Consider the following 19,052-nt stretch of genomic DNA (forward strand, 5'->3'; position numbering starts at 1 on the left):
CCAAAACAAGTGCTGAGAGAGTTTACTCATCAGCACAGGTTCCGTGGGAAGATCAAGACAAAGTTCCACTTCAGAAAGTGGCAATTCTTGTTTGGGATCCCTATCCTAGGTCTAGATGTTTTTGGAAAAAGTTTAGTTTGATAAGTTGTAAGGGACAGAGCAGATGTTTTTTTAGATAATTATATTAAAGCAAATGCAACTTTGTGCTGGAAAAGTTCTGGTTTTCATTTTCTAACTAATTGAATTATTGCTGTGTGTAGGTAAAATGGGTTTTCAAGTGTATGTAATTATGTAACTGCCAATGCCACCTCTGGGATGAGAGAGACCTATTGATGATGAATGTGTTGTTAAGTTTCCCACTTCTCTTTCCAGAAACTCCTTGAGAGACATACATATCTTACATGTGGGGTTGTGATTTGCAGAACATCCGCATCATTAGAAAGTCAAATTGTGCTCTGAAAAATATATGTTGAGGATCACTTCATTATCAAAATCTCTTGCTCTAGAATTATTCACGAACTGCTGTAGTAAGTTTGTAGTCAAGTGCGACAGAGAAGGTAACACTCCATAGTGTATTTCTGAATAGATGACTGGGCAATAAACAGGATTATGGTTATAAATCATATAAATGTCATAAGGCAGCAAAGCAGAGGATTTAAAAGAAAAATAGCAATTACTGCTGACTGATAATTTATCTTTTAGTCTGATTTTCTGTGAGCAAAGATATACCAATACCTCTGAAAATGGCTTGCTACAATATTTGGTGCTTACCACTCTGGTACAAGTTCTAAGTATTACTTCAGCTCTTAATTTAATTTCAGTTATACTGTTGTACCACCTCTGCTTAGTAATGTGTTCTGCAGTGCCTGCCCACTAGATTTCCTATCTCTGGGAAGCTATAGCCCATAAAGATCCCAATACCACATCTTTTTCCAAGAAAAACTTAACAGTGCTGAAGAGACAGTGTCCTAACCCACAATTCAAAGTACAAAATCAGTTAGTCTGTGACAAAAGAACAAACATTCCTCAGCCCACAAAAAGGTGTTCAGTTTGTTTTTTAAAAATCAGATTTTATTTAATCTGACATGAATCATAGGCTTGAGTCAAGTGCAGGAACTGAACTGAAAAAGCAAGAAAAACCGTTTTAGTAAAAGAGAGTGGCAAATGCAAGCATGCTACGATTTTCATAGGACACCTGTCACAGTCCTGTTGATGCACGAAGCATAGGAAGATATGAAACTCTGATTATATCCCCCAACATCTATTTTAGCAGGTAAGCAGTTGGTAGTTATTTCTGTTTTACACACCTATTTTGTATATTTACAGCAACTGATGATCCCAGACTGGGGGGACTGATTTCCCTTTGGTGACTGCACATTTCTTTGTTTGGTCTCTTTCCCAGAAGATAAGCCTAACAAATTCCTCTGTTTATCTTGGGCTTAGAGTATGAAATTATCCTAAACACATGGATTGTGAGCCCTTCCATCTCTGTCCTGTGATCTGGTAAACATGTCCTTCTCTGACAGATCATGATAAACTCTCCGTTTTGATGAGATCTTTGACATAACATGGGTGCAGTATTTGCTGGTAATACTTTTTTTTTCTAGTTTGCTACACACCCATGAGAGAGAAGCAAGTGGGGAGGTCTTGCAATCTTGAACCACCCTAGATTTAAACATGTATTCAATCATTTGTGAAAAGACATTAAGAATATTGGATAAAAATAATGCACCTCCCAGCTATTTTTCACAGTGTTACAATAGATCTAACATTAAGCACACTTAGTTGTTTGATAAGGACTAGCCTTGATTTTAAGTTGTAAATAAACTTTCATATAATATTCTGTTCAACATAAATGGGCCTTTATACTTGACTGATAAGTCATTGAGCTGAAATTTGTTCTTGGCTGTGTTGGTGTAAATGACTATCAATGACACACTGATGCAGAATTTGACCCTTTTGCACAGGAGAGAGGACTCGGTAGATTTGCATATGTAGAGTTCCTGTTATAAAATGCAGTATTCCAGGGAAGTATATAGTCACTGTTTACAATTGAGCAATTATCTGGCTGATATTGCCTCTGTTATATATGTGGTTAAAATTGGTTCCAAATGAATTTTTTTCCAAGACTTTTCAATCCTCAGAAATAATTTCTCAATACAAATACAGAGGTAATTTTAATACAAATTTTGTGTTTGTCTGCTGTGGTCATTATTGAGATATTTGATTGTAAGATGCTTCAGGGTCTCAAAATGCAGGAATTTTTTTTATTTCCCATTAGTTTTTCTCTACTTGCAAGAATCTGTTTTCATACACAAGTATGGCATATGTCCTGATATTCAGAGTATATTTTAGGGACTAATGTTTGTTATTAGAATTCTTTTTTTAAAAAGTTTGTGCTAGCCATATTTAGATAGCAACTTTGTAAGGTTAGAAAACAAGAAGCTGCAAGACTATCCACAGAGATTTTTGCTGATGCTCATCCATTTCCCTTCTTCTGACCAACAGAACACCTCCCTCCAAATCAACCTGGCAGTTATGGGCTGGCTACTTTGCAAGCTCACTAGAAACAGTACTTTTGAAAGATAGATTTTTATTACTCGTTTCAAAGGCCTATGCCCTTTGATATCCTAGAAGTTATTTGGGAAATCCTCCAGCATGTGAAGGGCCAGAATGTGGCACAGTATTTCACTGTTGTTTTCTTTTGACAGCGCTAGTAAAATATTAAAGTCTGACGTGCAACTTCTTAAGCCTCAAATACTGTTGAGAGCTAGAACAGACTAATCTTTCAGAGTAGATTTTCTTTTGATAGTCAGAGGACTTTCACAGTCATAACTCATTTCTGTTTTCTTCTGTGGTAGTGTGATGGGTCTGTAGGGAGGAAAGGTCTGCACGCATTTGTTCATTATCCCTGTTTCTCTGGCAATGGTAAGAAACTTAAGAAACCCTCTTTGGGACTGCATGCACATAGAAATGGGGGCACAGGAGAATGCATATTCAGTTTGTTAACCTAGTAGTAGAGCCTACAAATTACTTCTAGCTGTGTGGTTTGGACCGCTATTTGAATGCATGCTTTGTCTGCAAGGAACTGCAGCATTGCTTAATTGGTATTTTCCCCTTGGTTACTTGGTTGAAAAGTTCAGTTTGTCACAGCTAATCTTTAATCTACAGCAACTCCCAAATGTATTTAGTGCACTGAATATATTGAGTAGTACATGTCGAGGATGGAATAATAAATTAAAAGGTCATTTGTGTGCAGTGAAGTAAGATTAGGGATTTGCACACCTCTGAGCTCAGATACCTTTGGCAACAGTTCCGTACAGAAAGTGCATAGCATAGGTACAGTGGGTTAACCTCAGCTAAAGGCTGAACTCCACCCCATCTTCTAGCTCACTCCCGTTCCTCAGCAGAGCGGGGATAGAAAATAGGGTGGGAAAGTTCATGGGTCAAGATGAAGATAGGCAGATTGCGTACCAATTACTGTAGAGGCCAAAACAGACTCAAATTGGGGAAAACTAATCTAATTTATTATAGAATCACAGAATGTCCTAGGTTGGAAGGGACCCACAAGAATCATCAAGTCCAACTCCTGTCCCTGCACAGAACAACCCCAAATTCACAACATATCTCTGATGGCGTTGTCCAAGTGCTGCTTGAATATCATCAGGCTTGGTGCCGTGATGCCTCCCTGGGGGGGAGCCTGTTCCAATGCTCCACCACCCTCTGGGGGAAGAACCTTTTCCTAATATCCAGCCTAACCCACCCCTGGCACATCTTCCTGCCATTCCCTCGGGACCTATTGTTGGTCACCAGAGAGAAGAGACCAACACCTGCCCCTCCTCCTCCCCTTGTGAGGAAGCTGCAAGACCTTGATGAGGTCTGCCCTCAGCCTCCTCTTCTCTAGGCTGAACAAACCAAGGGACTTTAGCCACTCCTCATACGGTTTCTCCTCTAAACCCATCACCAACTTCATGGCCCTCCTCTGGACACTCTCTAGTAGCTTTATATCCTTAATGTACTGTGGCACCCAGAACTGCACACAGCACTTGAGGTGAGGCCACACCAGCGCAGAGCAGAGCGGGACAATCCCCTCCCTTGAACAGCTGCAATGAGGGCTTGATGCACCCCAGGACATGGTTGGCTCTCTTCGCTGCCAGGGCACACTGTTGGCTCATGTTCAGCTTGCCGTCGACCAGAACCCCCAGGTCCCTCTCTGTGGAGCTGCTCCAGCCTCTCATTCCCCGCTCTTTATGTACAGCCAGGGTTGCCGTGCCCCAGGTGCAAAATCCAGCACTTGCCCTTGTTAAACTTCATGCAGTTGGTGACTGCCCAGCTCTCCAGTCTGTCCGGATCCCTCTGCAGGGCCTCTCTGCCACCGAGAGTGTCAACAGCTCCTCCCAGTTTTGTGTCATCGGCAAACTTAATTAGTATTCTTTCAAGTCCTGCATCCAAGTCATTAACAAAGACATTAAAGAGTACCAGCCCCGAGGTGGATCACTGCGGAACCCCGCTAGTGACTGGCCACCAGCCCAATGTAACCCCATTTACTATGGCCCTTTGAGCCCGACCCATCAGCCAATTGCTCACCCACTGCATTATGCGTTTATTGCCAATTAAAGTAGATTTGGGTGTTAGAACCAAATACAAACTTTAGAACACCTTTCCTCCCCCCTTTAGCATGCTCAACTTCATTCCATCACTCCAGACTCCTCTACATCCACCCCCAAGTAGCAGCTCGGAATCTATCGGGTGGGGGGGCAAGGGTAAGATTGTCAGTATGTAGTGATTTCTCTGCCGTTCCTTCCCTCTCACACTATTTCCCTGCTCTGGTTCCTGCAGAGCATTGAGGACAACTTTTTGATGCAAGCGGTGGAGAGGCCAACGAGGTGAGATGTGCTGCTCGACCTTATCCTAACAAACAAGGAAGGGCTGGTTGAGGATGTGAGAGTTGGGGGTAGGCTTGGCTGCAGTGACCATGAGGTGATTGAGTTCAGGATACTGCGTGGTAGCAGAGCAACGAGTTGGGTTACAACCTTGGACTTCAAGAGAGCCAACTGTGGCTTCTTCAAAGACCTGCAAGGAGGAATCCCATGGGCTAGGGCTCTGGAAGGCAGGGGGGTCCAAGAAAGCTGGTTAATATTCAAGGACCACTTCTTCCGAGCTCAAGACCGGTGCATCCCTATGAGGAAGAAGTCAGGCAGAGGAGCCAGGAGACCCGCATGGATGAGCAAAGAGCTTCTAGAGAAACTCAGGGGCAAGAGGAGGGTTCACAGTATGTGGAGAAAGGGACTGGCCACTTGGGAGGAATATAGGAATGTTTTCAGGGTATGCAGAGATACGATGAGGAAAGCCAAGGCCCACTTGGAACTAAATCTGGCAAGGGATGTCAAAGATAACAAGAAGGGCTTCTTTAAATACATCAGCAGTAAAAGGAAGACTGGGGACACAGTGGGCCCCACTGCTGAACAAGGAAGGGGTCCCGGCGACGCAGGATGCAGAGAAGGCAAGGCTACTGAATGCTGCCTTTGCCTTGGTCATTACTGCTAAGGGTGACCCTCAGGCATCTCAGCCCCCAGAGAAGAGAGAAAAAATCTGGAGAAGGGAAGACTTACCATCAGTTAAGAAGGACTGGGTCAGAGATCATCTATGCAAAATGGATCCTCACAAATCCATGGGCCCCAATGGGATGCACCCATGAGTGCTGAGGGAGCCGGTGGATGTTCTTGCCAAGCCACTCTCCATTGTCTGTGAAAGGTTGTGGAGGACAGGAGAGGTGCCCAAGGACTGGAGGGTAGCCAATGTCACTCCAATCTTCAAAAAGGGCAGGAAGGGGGACCAGGGAAACTATAGGCCTGTCAGCCTCACCTCCATCCCTGGAAAGGTGATGGAGCAGTTCATCCTGGAGGTCATTTCCAGGCAAGTAGAGGAAAAGAAGGTTATCAGAAATAGTCAACATGGATTCACCAAGGGGAGATCATGCTTGACCAACCTCATAGCCTTCTATGATGGCATGACTGGCTGGGTCGATGAAGGGAGAGCAGTGGATGTTGTCTATCTCTACTTCAGTAAGGCATTCGACACTGTCTCCCATAGCATCCCCATAGGCAAGCTAAGGAAGTGTGGGTTAGATGAGTGGACAGTGAGGTGGATTGAGAACTGCCTCAACAACAGAACTCAGAGGGTTGTGATCAATGGGGCAGGGTCTGGTTGGAGGCCTGTCACTAGTGGTGTTCCCCAGGGGTCTGTGCTGGGCCCAGTCCTGTTTAATATATTCATCAATGACCTGGACGATAGGATCAAGTGTAACCTCAGCAAGTTCACTGATGATACCAAGCCGGGAGGAGTGGCTGATACACCAGAAGGCTGGGCTGCTGTTCAGCAAGACCTGGACAGGCTGGAGAGCTTGGCCGAGGGGAACCTCATGAAATTCAACAAGAGCAAGTGCAAGGTCCTGTACCTGGGGAGGAAAAACCCCATCCACCAGTACAGGCTGGGGGCTGAACTACTGGAAAGTGGCTCTGTTGAGAAGGACCTGGGAGTGCTGGTGGACAGCAAGGTGATCACGAGCCAGCAATGTGCCCTTGTGGCCAAGAAGGCCAATGGTATCCTGGGCTGCATTAAAAGGGGTGTGGCCAGCAGATCAAGAGAGGTTATCCTCCCCCTCTACTCTGCCCTAGTGAGACCGCATTTAGAGTCCTGTGTCCAGTTCTGGGCTCTCCAGTTTAAGAAGGACAGGGAACTGCTTGAGCAAGTCCAGCGGAGAGCCACGAAGGTGGTCAGGGGACTGGAACATCTCTTGTATGAGGAAAGACTGAGAGACCTGGGTTTGTTCAGCCTGGAGAAGACTGAGGGGGGATCTTATCAATACCTATAAATATCTAAAGGGCGGGCGTCAGGTCGATGGGACTAGGCTCTTTTCAATAGTGCCCAACAACAGGCCAAGGGTCAATGGGCACAAGCTGGAACACAGGAAGCTCCACCGAAACATGAGAAAAGAACTTCTTTCCTGTGAGGGTGCTAGAGCAGGGGCACAGGCTGCCCAGGGAGGTTGTGGAGTCTCTTTCCCTGGAGACATTCAAACCCTGCCTGGATGCGTTCCTGTGCCCCCTGCTCTGGGTGTGCCTGCTCAAGCAGGGGGGTTGAACAAGATGATCTCCAGAGGCCCCTTCCAACCCCTACCATTCTGTGATTCTGTGACTTGCAGTCCTTCAGGAAAAACCTGCTCCAGCATAGGCTCTGCATGGGCCACAGCCCCTTCAGGAAACATCTAGCTGCTCCAGTGTGGGGTCCTCCATAAACTGCAGGGGATATCTGCTCCAGTGCCATAGAGCACCTGCTTCTCTTACCTTGGTGCTCCCTCTGCTATTCCTCATCCTTTTCATTCCTACCTCCCTTTCTTAAATGTGTTTTCAAAGAGGTGCCACACACTTGGCTGATAGGGTCAGCCTGTGGTCACTCTGTTGCAGAGAGTTAGAGAAAATCTCTATAAACTGAGTACTTGTGCTGCTGGTGTGACCAAAGTTGCGTGCAATTTGCATGTCTGGTTCACCTTACCATTTTGTAGGGGCATAGGAGGGGATAGCAGATGGAGGTAGCCCTTTAGCTGGCTAGCCAGCAGCTGTCATATACACACAATCCACTTATGCTCATCATGTGATTTGCAGAGAGAGTATTTGTGGAGAAAGAGTAGGGGGGAAGGAATGAGATGAAATTTAGGTGCAGTTTTCTAGGGTTTTCCCATGCCCTCCCAAGATACAAGCTGTAGCAGAACAGTCCTGCCCGACAACCATGTGCTCGGAAAGGATCCTTAGAAGATGCTCTGCAGATTATCCACTCAGTTCTTACCGTGGAAGTATTGCCCTGTGTGATGAGACTTCTGAGACAGAAGCAAGTCCTAAGCTTAAAAAATGGGGAAGTTCCTCTATCTACTAATTGAAATTGCCATTTGTAGCATTGCTGGATCCGAAATGCCAGCTTTTAAATTTGGTGCTAGTATAAAACAGATTTTAGAGCCTTTTATTTTCTTTTTTGTAACTCAACAATGGATTTGAATTTAAGTTAAAAAATTGTATACCTGAAAGATAGTTTCTTATCTAGCTGGATGGCTGGAGAACAAGCAAGGTACTTTCAATAGCAGCAGATTAAAGATGCTCAGTGGCTTTTTGTTAGTTAAGTACAGTTAATATACAGCTGGCAAGAACTTCTAGTATTCGATTTATCTGTTGTCTGTCATTTAACATCAACTCTCACCTACGTTTACATAAACCCCTAAGAATGTTACATATCTCTCAATTCTATGTCGCAAAGAAGGACTATTAGAATAAGTAGGGAAATTATGTCTTTAAATTCATTACAGATACAAAGATGATGACTAATTTTGACCTTTATAAATATCTTTGAGATTAAATAGCAAAGAAAAAAGAATTATTTTAATTCAAGAAAATACTAGTTGTCCCTTCTTTTGATCCTGGGATCAAAAGGCTGGCCACGAGTGAGTTTCCTAGTTCTCTGAAGTTGGGAACGTACTTTTAACTGAGAGTTGTCTCTTGCGTTGAAATGTAACCTTGCGGCATAAGAGTTGCTAACAGTGCTGCATTTCAGTTACTCTCTCTCATTCCCTTTTCGTCTTGCTCTCATAATGTTCTTTCAAGTTCCTGAACAGAAGGGATCGAAACAATGTATCAATGATAGCAAACTGTCTTAATTTAAGCTGTGTACCGCAGGTGGAGGCTGGTGATGACAGCAGAAGAGCAGAGATGCGCAGCCTTCTGTAAGTGCTGCTCTTCAGCCCAAGGAATTGTCACCTCACTGCTCTACAGCTTATTTGTTCTGCTAAGCAGGATATTGCCATTCTCTACAACCCAAGTTAAAGTCTGTGTCCTGGAGACAAAGTCTAACCCTGAAGGTGTAACCATCCATTTTAAGAGATCTCTTTAAAAGCCTATTCCCTAACTGAAAGAAATGCAGGAAGGGAAAGTATAGAGGAAGTGAAAGACAGAAAAGTAATATACAAAATGCAAGATGATAAAATTAAATTATAGTAATCTGACTTGTTCCGATTGAGAGATGATTAATATACTTTGCTTATCAAAAGGTGGGGTTTTGTATTTTCTTTTTATTCTTTATTTAGCCCACTATCCTCACCAAGGATGTTGTAGGGTTGCCTCTCAGAAACGTGTTTAATTGCTAACAGTTGGGATGCTTACAGTGAAGTTATAGAAATTCTGACCTAAGATTTACAGTAACATTCCCTCTTAGAATATATTCTGAGAAAGTTTTCAGTATTTTAAAATGGGGTAAAAATGGGGTTAAAAACTCCCTTGGTTCTAAAATCACTTGTATATATTTTGGACAGCTCAGCTTTCTGACTTCAATAAGTAAAAGACACTTTCACGTCTTTTCATCAAGGAAAAATACAATCAATCTCAAGCATAAGGTGGGTTTTACCTTTATATTTGCAAAACCAGAATGAGATCGCACAATTCATTGTAGAAGTATTGCCAGAGGTACTTATCAGATAGGATTGGAGCAATCTTGAAAAAAACTACATGGAAACACTGCCTTGTGTTTAAAACAGTTTGTAGTTTTACTTGTATACAAAGGAAGTATTTTGGAAAATTCTCAATCACTTTAAATATAGCCAAGAATTTTACTGTTGAGCTGATTTTGCTAGATTGACTGAGAGCCATTTCAGACTGACTATAAATTGGCATATTTTTTTAGATAGTGAAAGTTGAAAATTCCAGTAATTCTTTTTGGAATACGGAATAAAAACCACTGTAAATTTCCCTGAAGCCCTGAGAAAGTTTGAGAATGTAGTCTATATACTCTTCATATGTACTAGTATCCCACACAGTATTATTCTAGGGCATGCAAAAAATGCAACTATTTCAAAACACATTTTTTGACATATATTTGTCATCCTCTTTTCACAAGGATGTCAGTGATCTTATAATAAAGCTGTAACTTAGAAAGTTGCTTAAAAGACTGTTTATGAAGATATAAGTTTCTGTTAGAAAATATTTTCAAGTAAAAAAATAATTTGCAACTCTGCTTACAACCAGAAAACAGCCAATAATAATCTTTCGCATTAATAGATTCCTGAATTATCTTCATGTGCTTTTGTAGCAACAGCTGTGAGTGAATATTGTTTGAAGTAAACATCTTTTCCTTACAGAAATGTCCAGCTGCACTGTTCAAGTTACAACATATGTCCCAGTGTCCTAACTATTGTGCAAACACTGGTCTGGACTACTTTCTGGCAGCATCTGAGGAGTTAAAACAACTTTTTGGGTGAGCATTGCTTTGCCCTTTTGGATGGCAAAAGGTATTTGTAAGGTTTTTTGTTTTATTCTACTAAGTAATTCTAAGATCTATTTGCTATAACTGTAGTTATGACTGATCTATTTGATACACTGTAGTGTATTAGCAGAAAACTTTGATACAGGTTGAGGGTTGCCTGGAGGTGTAATCATGCCCCTCTGGAATGGTTTGTTTAACAAAACTCACTCCCATGACCAGGAATGCACAGACAACCTTAAGCACTACAGATATCATAGCCAAAGGAGATTTTCCTGCACTGAAGCTGTATTCTCTGTCTTTGGCATAGCTGCTGTGAGTATTGGAGGGCTTAATTAAAGGGGTTTGGCAGTGAAAGAATGATGCAGTCTGGAAGGACTTCATTGTGATGGAATTGAGTGAAGCTTTTTTTCTTGCGTGGGGGTGCACATGGCATGAAGGAAGGAGTGGATATGCACCTCAAGAGATTTAATATGTCTCCTGTTCAGTGCGGCTTCAGCTGCAGAACCTAGGGTGGTCTGGCTTTTGACAGCAATTAGGTGGGAGATGAGTGTAGCCTGGGTGTTTAATAAGAGGAAAATAAAAGTATAAAACCCTTAAGGGTAAGAAGGCTGTAAAATGAAGCACATACAAGATTTTCTACCATGAAGCAAGAAAGTGTTTTAGTATGAGAAGGGTAAAGGCAGATCTTGTTTTATATTGTTCATAAACAAAGGTATTCATGGCATGGGATGCTGTTGAAAACAGTGTCTGAATGCATATGCTACTTAATTCTTACTCTCTACTTCTCAGAACCTTGAGATCTTCTAGTCTTAGCATTCACAGACATGATATTGAGCCAAGGAAATAACTGTGTGTTATTCTTTTATCTCTCAATGTCCCAGGGTTTTGTTGATTGTGTTGTACCTTTACAGAGTACCTTTAGGTGTTAGAGATCATTGTTACCGCGATGGTTTGCACTCGAAATGCTACTTGTAGCTGGGCAGGGAGAAATGGACCTCTGGTTTCAACATCTGGTACACCTTGTTATGGGTCATGATTTGCAGCTTGGAAGATGCAACTAACAGCTTAGTGAGGGCAGCCACAGATATCTGTGTGTCTAGATTCCAAATCTTGTCAGCTTTAATAATTAGTGGCTACAATAACTTGAATGACCAGAGGAAATAATTATTTTCTATGCCTTCACCCCTTCCTTGTGGCTCCTTATAGCATATTCATCAGTGGTGCTATCATTTTTGTCCTGTCCCGTTATGTCACTGCAGCTTAAAAATACTCCTTGCTTTCTGGCACTAGATGCAGATGCATTCATTCATGTGGTCACCCCCAAATAAGCTGTGCTGTGCCAGTTGGCCTTGGGGCTAAGGAATAATTCCTCACTCTTTCTTTTTATTTGTATAGGCATGGAGGCCTTTGGTAATGAGAACAGGACTTCGCAATTGTTATTTTAAGGAGCTTGCCTGGTAGAAAATTATCTGCATAAACCCCGTGTTTTATGATAGCCATCATCACCGTCCTACTCAGTTGCTAATGGGACTTCTAGAAGCTCCTCTGCAGAGTCAGAAATTATGACTTCTAAAGAGCTCTTTCAGGAGCCATTGGTTTTTGGGGATTGTGCCTTTTCCTGTGCACTGAGGAAGACAAGGCATCATTTCCATAGCTTGGTCTTGCTGTCAGTCACCAGACAATGGAGGTCCTATACAAGCACATAGCTGGAAAAGCTTATGTTCTACCCGTTGACAATTGATGCCTGCTTTGTGGAAGCTTGACATTCCTCCACCAGTGCTGAAACAGAACATAGCTATCCAGAGTTATCAGTGTTTTCAGGAATTCCCAGAAGGTCATGGGGGGGAAAGGAAGACATTAAACTGACAAAAATCCCTTTAGCTTTTTAATCCAATAGTTAACATCTGCACCCTGTATGTCATAGCTGGAGAATTTAAAACTTACAAACAAATTCAATGAATTCTGTCTGAGTTGTCCCAGGTAGATATTCATAATTTATTAGTGATATAAAATACCAGAGGATGAGCTCCTAAAAAGGAATTCTGTCAGGTAATAGAAATACAGTACAGCCAAGCGGTTTTGAACAAGTTACCTTATCCAAATGCCTGATACCTAATGCTAGGAAGATTGTATAGGGTAAAATGAAGCCCAGTCACTGTCCTGCAGTAGGCAGCATGAGAGAGAGAAATGTTATCTGAAGACATCTGTAAAAAATTTAAAATGTCGAATGATGCATGAAAGCAGGAAGCTTGTTGCAGAAATTATTCATAATGATCTAATTTTCTTTGAATTAGTTGTAGCAAGCTTGCCAAAGGAACAACCAAAGGAAATATACATTAATCTCTCATTTGTTATCTTGTGACTAAAAGAAAAGAAAACATTCTTGCAAAATGTGATGTAAAAAGTCACAATTAAGGTTAATGGGGAGAAGAAATTCCCAGCTGTCATAATCGATTACAATGAACACCAGATATTCAGTATTGCTGCCTTAGAGGATTGGGGATTTCCACGTACTACTAACTAGATAAAAATTAAGTGTCTTGAATGCTTTGACCAAAAGTACGGTTTGTCTTCTCAGTACTCCATTCAAAGCCAGTAGACTCTATCAATTATAAGAAATATTAGGATTTTTCTGGTGGGAGAGAAAATTTTCGCAAGCTAACTGAAGGAGGTATGTGAGTCTTAGAAGAGCTGGGGAAGGCAACTTTTAAATAGAAAGGTTTCTCAGTTTTACCTACAGCACAGACACCACACTGCTACAATACAATGTTATCATTGTTTGTGCTATATTAGAGAAGTTTTAATGACATAAGGATATTTTGAATTTCTCTTAAATTCACTTTTGCCACTTTAATTAGATCTGTCATTTGTGGTAGAAGAGCCATTAAGGTTGTGTAATGATTACTGACATGCAGTATTTGATTTTTGAAAAGCCCAGTACAGTCGCTTCCTGAAAGGCACTGAATAAACAAATCTGCAAGCTGATGACTTCGTTCATCTCACAACAGAAATAATGTATTTGGGTCTAATGCAGGTTCCTTCAGCAATACTGTCACTGTATTTTAAAATTTGATTTCAAGAAAGCAACATGACATACAAAAAGTTAGTTGCAGTTCTTTGTTTTCCTCAACTACAACTTGTGAAAAAAAAGTGCATTAGAAACCATTCTCAGGGTACTTACAATGTTTTTGTTTTTACTGGAGGCAGTCCTTAGAACTATTGGTTTTTTCATGCTTTTTTATTCTGATTACCATTTAACATTTTCTGATGGACAACGGGATGATTTTTCTTCATTACTTTTTGCTTAGCTGCCCTGTGGACCACAAGCTGAAAATCTCTTGATTGGGCATATGGTATTTGACGCTGTACACACACACATAAAGTAAGCAGTAGTATATGAATAAGCACACCTGTTTGAAGTAGAAAAGTGGATAAGCTCTAAGCTGTTCCAGTTAGAAGTAGGTATATTCTTATTACTCCTGAAGACTCCAATGAATGTAACAAAAGTAATGCCCCTGCCTTAAAGTGCTTGGAATGCAAGATATGAGTAGGTAAATACAGCAAATATACTAAGTAGAAATAGGTGTATTTAAGCCTGTAGATGTCTAGTGGTAAATCTGCCTGTTCTAGAAGTCTAGAACACTGTAAATAATTTGCAATGTTTTGAAAACCAAAGCGAACCGAACCATCTTTAAATTTTGCTTGTTTAACTTTTCATAGTCAGTCCTTAATCCACAAAGCAGTACCTGATTTTATGTGAAATGTAAATATAAATTAAAATGTCTCTTTATTACAAGTGGTAGACAGAACATTTCACCATGTTTGTCTCACAAAAATTATAACATCTGGATTTTTTATGTGGCTAGTGATCATAATATGTACCTGCCCTAGATCAAATGTGCAGTGCAAAGCATAAAAAAAAATTGCATTGTTTGACTAAGCAGAGTTGGGAATTTTATTGATAATAAACAGTATGGGAATGAACACATAAAGCAATGTGACTATATTGTATTAAAGCAACATTATTAGATTATGCTTATATTATATGTCATAAACAATATTGTTATGTATTATTATATTATTAACAATTTATTATTAAATTATAACATAACCACAGTTCTCATCATTTAATATGTTCTGGCATAGAACATTTCTCATACTAGAGTTTGACCAGTGTCTATTCAAAAGCAACACTATTAATGTATCATCATATAAACCAGTTGCACATATTTTTTAATAAATATAACTTAGATAACATTAAAAAAAAAGGATTTATTTTTACTAGAAAAAAAAATCAGTTCAGGTTAGATAAATGGTAAATTTACCATCTGGATAGAGCAAACAAAACACCAGAAAATACAGATTCATAGGAAGATTTAATAATCAAAACATAAAATAAAGCATATATATGTAGTATGCTTTTTAAAAATATATTTTTATGTGTCTATATATATGTGCTGCATGTTGACTGTTGACCCCCTGAGCCTCAGATAATTTTCCATATTACATATTATGCACATGTATTTAATTTGAAAGGCACAACCTCTTACAGAAAGATACAGAAAATTTTGGCACTGAACAAACTTTGGCTAATTCTCAGCTCTATTTCATCAGGTTGAAAGAAAGCAGTATTTTGTGTAAAACTAATCACAAAGTAGGAAATCAGAATTACCGAACTTCTTTTTATGCCTAAGAAGCTAATGGCGCAGGGAGAAGTGATGTAAGGAAGAAGGGTTTCAGCCAGCTGCAAACTTTGTTAAAGCCTGTAACTTTGACAAATACTCTTCTGCTCAAAAGAAAGTGCAGATAATCCTTTTTATGCTGTAAAAGTGGTTGATGTGAGACTTATGAAAGGAAAGTGGGGTTGCTGGAGGATTTATTAAGCCACATAGCAGGTTAGTTTATCTGAGTGACTACACAGTTTCTGTAATTGTACATGGAGCTTGAACTCTGACCTGTATGTATTGAAGTGGAAAGCCCGGAGGAGTATTGAGTCTCACTAGGAAAAGGAACAAAGGGGCAAAGTTTGTGTGGTTCAGGACTTTGTGAAATTACAGTCGGGGGGTGAAACTATGCTCTTGTTTTTTCTTGCCTGGGGAATTTGAATATGCTGAGAGACTAGCTGAATTACAAGATAAATCTTAAATAAATACTTGATTTTAGAAATTGGAAAGAACTGTGGAGGTATCCCATTGGAATATAAACCTATTTATGTTTCCCAGGGAAATCAGATTTTGAAGCGGTAGGATGAAAAACTCAGTTCTTTTCTTGGGTGTCACAGCATTAGAGTCACAGCTGATAGGAACTCTGTCACGATCCATTTCTGTTGGACATACGTTTTTACAAATGGAATCTAATAAATTATTTGAGAAGGAAGATATTTACATCAATCCATTTCTTTTGTCCGTGAGGACATGTTCTAAAGATTATGCCTCACACCTAAAATAAGTCCTGACATTTCTTCAACTGCTTCTCTCCCCATTCACCATCTGGTTGAGACTTTAAAGCTTTTACCCAATAGGTAGTCACCATCCATCTCTGAAAAATCTGATTCTGACTCAGAAGGAAGAGAAGCAGAATAAGTTATTGTATAGAAATTTCCCAGAAACCCCCAATTTCTGCTTATGTTCTAACTTCATTCCTTTTCCCCCATACTTTTTTCACTTTTAAAGGTAGTGATCTGCCTATGCCATGGTATGGATAAGTCAGTCATTTAAACAGATGTTTCATTTGTTCTTGTATTTGCCGATCTTCTCCCCCATTTTTACAAATCCAATTGATTCCTGATCACCTTGACTTGACCAAGAAGATACCACCCATAATAAACATTCAGAAGAGGATGAGGTTTGGGAATATTTTTATTTCTTTATGTCTTTATTTAAGATGTTGATTATTGGCCTAATTAAGCCTTTTGATAAGGAGATGAGAATTGTCCCACATTTCCAGCCTTTGGAGGAAAACAATTGGAAGAAAACAGCTTATGAATGCTGATTTGATCTTATGACTGCAAAACACATAAACCTACTTGTTTATGGCTTGCTTTTCCTCCTTAAGTGCATGTAAGTAATATTCCATAGAGAGCACAGTAGCAAAGTTTGTTTCTCCACTGCCTCTAGAGAAGGTATAGCTCTTTACACACTGCAGAATAGTCCCCTTTTAAGTATGGCTCAGTGTCATGTTGATCAGTCTCCTGATGCTGTACAGAATTTCTGGTATGCAGTGCTGTTTCTATTGATAGTAAGGTATGCCTTCATATGGGTATGCTGCAAGTGAAGACTACCGTGGATAAAAATTAATATTACTTCTATTCTCAAGAACACCAATACTGACTTAAGGATACAATGAAGTTTGTGTCTCTTGCTTTGGCTTTGTCCACTTGTTCTGAGCAGCTAGTTCATTCTCACATCCTTAATCCTCCTGCCAAGACATCCTAACATGACCTTGGCTCAGGGACTCAGGATGGGAATTTCCAAAGTCCTCTGAAAGCCCCCTTTGGGGCCTGTTAGGGGGAAGACATGAAAGATTTGACTGCAGTTGTAGGAAGTACTCCTTGTAATTTACTCTTTCACTTTGAAATTGCAGGTATACCCTTATTTCCATCCATCCCCTTGTCAAATTCTGCTACTCAGAAAAAATTGATGCAATAGATTCACAGTGAGTTGGAATAAGTTTGCTTTCACTGTTATCATTTAAGGTGGCTCTCACTTCTTTTCCTTCTATCTGTTTGCTTTCATTCCATGTAGTGGATGTTTCATTTTTCCTGTCTTTCCAATACTACAAGGAAGAGGTTGGCAGCTCAGTCACCTTTGAGTATAACTGTGAGAAAAACAAATCTTATGATACTGGAATTATTGATAATTGCAGCTAGGCTAATCTTAGATGGCATTATTATAATATTGTTCCTATACATTAGTTCCATATTCTTCCTATGAGAAATGCAACAAAATATTTACAGCTCCATCCTGTTGTGGTGTTGCCCACATTAAACTAGGAAAGGATGGCAGGCAGGCAAAGAGGTTCACAAGAACAACAGGGCACTTAGTTTGGGTTTAGTGGACAGTAGAACCACAGTATCTGTGATGCAGCTGTCTAGACAGATGAGTTGACTAAGGATTGTACATGTAATTTACATACTTGAAATGGGTAGTGATGTGATTATCTATTGGTATGTGTCATAGGAGAGCTAATTTGCAACGTGCCTCTGTCCTAGTCAGTTTACCTGGAGGCCATAACTTACTGGGCAATAATTTTCAGTGTAAATGCAAATGCCTTTTACCTTGCTTTACAAAATAGGTGATACTTCTGGAAACATTCACTTATCTGCCAGTGTGATAAGAGGTTAATTTATTGCTCCAGTGTAGCCACTTGAATCCCTATGATCCGCTGCACCTGCATGTCTAGTATTCCTACTTGGAGGCAGAAGTACTGAAGGATGGAACAGTTCGTTGGTACTCAAAAATGTAAGTGGCAAAACATTCAGGCAATTGGTAACTCAGTGACATTTTTCTGTTAAGGCATGTAACAATATTTATTTTTCAGGTGCTCAGCTGGACTTATGAAAAAAAGCGTCAATCTCTGTTGAAATATCTGTTGGTCCTGTTCAGAAAGCTGCAGCAGGAAAAATAAAGAGCAGGCTGTTGCTTTCAGGAGATTAAATCAACATACACCGTACTGGCTTCTACAGTAGCCACCCTCCTTGCCTTCTATTTAACTTTGGATCTGGGCCCTTGGCTGAAGCAGTTGAAACACTGCTTTAGCTATAGAGAATGCCTGTTGATATATATAGCAAATACACTGTTTGCTCTCCTTTGTATGTGCTACCACTGTACGTTGGGCTGACTGACTCAGATGTTCATTGCCTCTCAGCTTTTGCCACATGGAGCTGGAATGGATCCTAAAGTGTGTTGCTAACTATTATTTTCCTCACATAGCCATACGAACAAGACGGATAATCTGAAATTACTGCTGAGGCCCCAGCTACTTCACTGCAGGCAAAGAATCCACCTTTTTTTAATATTTTCCCCAAAACAGTGAAGCTCCCAACAAGAGAGGTAGCTGCAGTTCAGAATTTGCCTTTTTCAGTGCCATTAATGATTCTGGCTTTCAACAAGTTCTCATTTCCAAACGAACATGCATCAGTGAACACTTAACATTGAGCCCTTAAAAGGGGATTTGAGTGGACAAAAAGATGAAACCACTCATACCATCACTAAGTCAAATGAGGAGCCACCTGTTTCTGCCTAGGCAAAACGGACCATCAGCTATAGGCCTGCAGTACTCTGTTAGGCTGCCCTTCGCTTGCTCTCAAGGTTCCCACAGCTGCTGGATTCTCACTGAAGGCATCTTGCCCATTAAAATAGCATCTCCTTGGTTAAAGAAGGGACAAATAGACTGCTACCTGTAGGCAGTGATTAATTATTACAGACTAATGCATCCACACAGGTAAATGCCTAAGAAGGGCCACTCAGGATGTAAAAGCTTACTTTTTCAGAGGGGAATACTCCTTCAATCCACTCAACAGTGATAATGCCATATTACTAGCTTCATTAAATCGCTGTATAACCTTAGTCAGAAATTGAACTGACTTTAAAAATTGTGGGGAAACTGTCAGATGCTACTTTTAAGGTCCAAATGTCTACAAGGGAAATGAAATTGATAAGACATACTGTGCCCTGTAATTGTAAAAGACAGTTGGACATTGCAGAAACCGAAATCTATTGATCATGCAGCATAGATGGACTGCTTAAAAG

The sequence above is a fragment of the Phalacrocorax aristotelis genome, chromosome 4, assembly GCF_949628215.1.
Source record: "Phalacrocorax aristotelis chromosome 4, bGulAri2.1, whole genome shotgun sequence".
Taxonomy (NCBI): Eukaryota; Metazoa; Chordata; class Aves; order Suliformes; family Phalacrocoracidae; genus Phalacrocorax; species Phalacrocorax aristotelis.